We start from the raw sequence: 5,093 nt of genomic DNA on the forward strand, positions 1-5,093 counted from the left end.
CAAGACATGGGCTGGTGCAGGCCCCCCTTACCAGGCACTTGTCGATGGTCTCGGGCCACCGACTTGTCTTTCTTCCTCTTCGGGCCTGCGTGTGCCTGGGGCTCGAGCAGCCACGGTAGATGGAGGTGATGCCACTAATCGTGCTCACTGCTCCCCGGGACCCCGGGATGCCGGGACCTTGGTTGGCTGCTCCCTGCATTCCTGGATCCTGCCCCATGTGGAACCAGGGACACCCCCCACCGTCCAGGAGTGGGGTGGTGCGGAGCCATTTATTTTTATGCACAACTGTGTGACAGGCTTCGTCTGTCTTGCTGGGCCCTGGGCCATTGGTTCTCCCGGGGAGCCTCAGGGCCACACTGAAAGAATCCAACTGCCTGGGGCTGTGCTCAGCTTCTGCCTTGTATGCAGGGGAGGCCAGGATGGCCCGGTCAGAGAGGGGTGGCAGTGCCTGGGAGTCAGACACTCAGACAAGGAGGCAGCTGGCTGGGATGGCAGGGTGACAAGGCCGTGGCCCAGGGTTTCGGGGTCAGCCAAGGAGGTAGAGCATGCCACGACTGTAGAATAAAATCACTGCACAAAGCCCTGGGTTCGTGACTCATCTCCTCCCTCGGCTGGGCCCCCAGGTTCCTGGGTCCCTGAGAGCCGGTTGCCCTGGGCCTGTCTGAGCCCAGCATGCAGGACGCATGTGTCCGGACTCCTGCCCCACAAATGCTAAGGGGAACCCTGAATGGAGCCCTCTCATTCGAGCTTCCAGGGGTACAGACCCCACGCCGATGCCCCACACATGGCCCCAGGTCCCTGCCCGGAGGAGGACCTTCATCTACAGGGAAACAGGGTGACAAAGGCAAGTCCTGGGGGCAGGCAGGGAGGCAGTCAGGAAAGGCTGCCTGGAGGAAGCTGCCTTGAAAGTGAGACCTGAAGGCTGAGCAAGGGCAGCCCAGAGAGGGCAGGGAAGAGACAAGCAGGCAGCAGGGAAGGCCACAAGGAGAGGGCAGGGCCAGGTGGTGCATGGCTCTTCGGAGAAGGCCAGAGAGCTGAGAAGGCCCTCTGAACCCGGCCTTGTGAACAGTCCAGGGGCTGCGTTCGCTAAGGACTGGAGGGAGCAGGCAGGGAGAAAAAAAACCCAGCAGGTCAGGTGTGCTGCACTGAGGAGCGAGGCCTTCAGAGGGACAATGGGGAGCCATGGAAGGTTGTAGGCAGGGGCACGTGTGTGCGCCAGGCCCTCGGAGGCTCACGCTGAGCACGCAGTTCTGCACGCAGAGATTCGATTGTTTAATTGGCCCTTGGCGAGGTACCCGGCGGGCCCACCCTGGCCCGATGTGGTGGTCATGCCTTTCTCCCATGCATGCCCCCACCCTCGCCACCCCAGGCAGCAGCCAAGGGGAGGGAGACATCCGGGCCTCCAGCCTCAGGGAGGGTTAACCATGACTCATGCCAGCTTTCAAGGTTCAAAATAGACTGAGAAATTATTTGAAAGAAAATCAGCTGAAGGAGTCTACAAGCCAGAGCCCAGCAGCCAGGGGCCACACCACAAACAAACAATTTGGGGAGTAGGTGAGGAGCAAGTGCTCCCCTACCTCGTGCTGCTGAGGGCCTGGGTGGGACGGTGGGCTCCGGGTTGTCGCAGACCCTCAGGACAGCCGGGCAGAAGGACGCCAACCTGGACAGATGGTATCGAGGCTGGGATCCCCCAGCCTGGGATGTGGCAGGAGCCAGGGGAAGAAAGGCCTCTGAGCTGACTCAGTTTACCCCTTTGACCAGGATCCATGAGAGCTAAGCTCCCGATGCAAATGCAGCTGCGGACAGATTCCCCAGCCAAGCTCTAGCCAGCTTTCCTCCCTGGAGCGGGATGGGGAACGGGGAAGGGGTCTCTGCGACCTGGAGGCCGGGGCAGGGTTGTTGGCTCCCACCCATGCCCTGAACTTGGCTCAGGCCAGTCCCGGCACCCACGGCCCCAGCTCAGGGCAGGTACCGTGAAGGCCAAAGGCCACTTATGGGTCCCCAAATTTGACCTCTGCACCCCACTCTTCCTACACACCCAACCGCCATCCAAGCTGGGGTCTGGGGTCCAAATTCCCGCCCCCCAGGACCTTGGGCCTCTGGGGCAGCCTCTGCTTCGTGGGAAACTGGAAGCTGGATTTGACTTCTTGGAGGAGGAGCAGGCCAAGCCTGAGTCATTCCCTTGTAAATGAGATCTGGGGTCGTCCCCTCTCTCTTGGCTGAGAGGTGGCCCTGCTCAGTGCTCAGGGCTACGGTCACCTCCAGGCTGGGTGGCCAGGCTGTGCTGGGGTCACCGGGCAGGACTGTGGCCTCGGGGGCCCTGTGTGGCCTGAGGGGCAGGAGTGTGGAGACAGCAGGAGTAGCCAGGGGAGGCCAGGCCGGGACACAGGGGCTGGCTGACCCTGCCCAGCGTCCTCTCGGCTGATGCCGGGGTCTGCAGGGGGCCTGCGGGGACCGTCTTGCAGCCCTGGTCATCTGGCATTCCTCCCAGGCCCCCTCCCCGGGCCGGCCCCTGTTCACCGTCCCCAGGCCCCGCCAGCCCTGGACAGGAGAGGTTTCCGGCCAGCCAGCCCAGAGGACAATGTGCTGGCAAGGAAGGGGTGGCCCTGGGCCAGACCCTCCTCCCACCCAGCTACACAGGAAGACAGAACTCAGAAGACCGGCGTGTCCCTGAGTGAACCCGCCACCCAGGCGCTGTGATTTAGGGCACCAGATCCCTGAGGAGACAGCTCCCGTCGGAGTCACACTGGCTCCTTTCAGACTTCACTGGGCCGGGGCCCTGGGACCCTGCCTGGGTGGGGTGGGAGTGGGGGGCCTGGGGAAAATCTCGGCCTTACCGCCCACCCTCTCTGGCCGCCGTTGTCCTTGGGCTCTGCTGGCAACATGCCGAGCCCCTTCCTGCCCCCAGGCCTTGGCAAGGGTCCTGCCCTCCACCTGAAGGCTCTTCCTCGGGGTCCTCCGGGGCACCTCCTCTTGGCCTCAGCTCCAGCAGCCCCCCATGGCCCCCACAGCCCGTTCCATCCTTGCCTGAGTGTCCTTGGCCTGGGGTGGTCTTGGTTATGGGCTGTGTTCCCCCTGAACACAGCCAGTCGGGCCTCCCCAGTCACCCCATCCTGCCTCTCTTGTCTCCCCAGAAACCCCTCTGCACCAAGCAGGCTCAGAGCCCGTGGCCCCTGCCCCAGGAGATGTCCTCTACCTCAGCCCACTCGGGGGACATCCCCACCCCATCACCTGGGGCTGCAGAAGAGGGACAGCCTCTCGGTGGGGTGGTTTGAAGGGTTTGCACCAGCTGGGCCCCTGTCCCTCACCACCAACCACCCGGGGTGCAGCCCCCCGGCTGCCATGAGGACTGGGAAAGCTGCACCAGATGGCTGTGTCCAGGGCTAGGGCCTTGAGTCACCTCTCTGGGTAAAAGCTGCTGGTGGCCCCCTTTCTGCGGACCCCTCTGGGCTCAGGGCTGGCTCCTCGAGGCAGGAGGACCCCCGAGTCAGTGCGGGAGCCCACCGACCCCTCTGTCAGGCTACAACCCCCGCCCCTGACACAGGCAGCCCCAGGCCTGCAGCTCTGAGCGCCCGCCCCGGCCCTTCTCACCCTCTCTGCTCCCTGGCCAGGGTCCCATCACCCTCAGGCTCTGGCCCTGCCTGGCCCAGTCACCCCTCTCAGCCCATGTGACACTCGCCAAGGATCCCCCAGCCCAGCCACAGGGCCCCTTTGTATGGCCAGACATTCTTCCAGCAGCTCCCCAGCCCAGTGATAACCTCCTCACCCCTCAGGCCTCAGCCCAGTGGCACTGCCTCCAGGAAGCCCTCCGAGATCTGCCTGCCAAGCTCCCTCTGGCACCAGGGCCTTCCCAGCACCGAGGATGGTGGGCTGTGCTGCTCCCGCTGTGCCTGTCTCTTCTGCAGCCAGAGGCTCCGTTTCTGTTTTTGTTTTGAGGGGAAGGTGTTACATTCTGGGCTTATCTTGGTGTCTCCAAATCCTCTTAGCACAAACCCCGGCGCACAGAGGACCCTCAAAAAAATTTCTGTTGGTTGACAGATTGCTGAGTGACGACAGCACAGCCCCTGCTCTCAAGGCCAAGGGTGGGTTAATGGTGTGTGTCCGTGTGTCTGAGTGTATGTCTGTGTGTGTCCATGAGTCTGTGTGTGTCTGTATGTCTGTGCCTCTGTGTTCATGTGTGCCTGTCTGTGTGTGTCTGTGTGTCCATGTGTGTCAGTGTGCACGTGTGTGTGTGGCGTGTTCCCCTCCCCCACAGCCTCTCCCGCACCCCGCCCCACCCCACCCAGGTTCCCCAGCCCAGGGGGACAGCTTCTGCACCCACTGCTGCCCGGGTGTTTGCCCTGGGGGGCCCTGTTTTAACTCCACACCTGCCCTGCCAGCCGTCTCCCTCATCCTCCATGCCCTCCGGAAGCTTCCTAGATGTGGGAGCTGCTCCCTGCCCGCCCGCCCACCTCTCCAGTGCCCCCGGCCCCCAGTGGGTGAGGCCGGCCTTGGGGTCTGCCTGCCAGGGGCCCTCTGCAGCCGGGCTGTGGCTCCCGGGAGGGCTCAGCCTTGCTGCGGGGCCCGGGTGGGATGGTGGCAGATCCACCAAAAGGAACAAGGAATGAAGCCCAGCGAGATATCACTTCACACCCACAGGAAGGCTGGAATGAAAAACCAAAACAAAACAGAAGACAAGCGTTGGCGAGGGTGCCGAGACATGGGAGCAGGGCATCGGGGTGGGGACGGTGGGCAGCGGACGAGGCAGCCGCCGTGGAAACAGTCTGGGACTTCCTCAGAAAGTTCAACGTGGCACGGCCGCACACCCCAGCCACCCGTGCCTGAGCACGTGCCCCAGAGAGCGGAAAGCAGGGTCCACGCGGCTCCTCGCACACGAATGCTCACAGCAGCGTGATTCCCCAAAGCCAAGAGGTGGGCACGGCCCTGAGGTCTGCCCACGCAATGGGATATCATCCAGCCTAAAAGCAACGAAATCCTGACACGTGTGAAACACGGACAAACCTCAGAACCCCTAGGAAGAGTGAAAGCAGCCGGGCCACGCAGTGTATGATCCCAGTTGTTGGAAATGTCTAGAATGGGTAAATCCACAGGCC

The sequence above is a fragment of the Choloepus didactylus genome, chromosome 8 (genome assembly GCF_015220235.1).
Source record: "Choloepus didactylus isolate mChoDid1 chromosome 8, mChoDid1.pri, whole genome shotgun sequence".
Classification (NCBI taxonomy): Eukaryota; Metazoa; Chordata; class Mammalia; order Pilosa; family Megalonychidae; genus Choloepus; species Choloepus didactylus.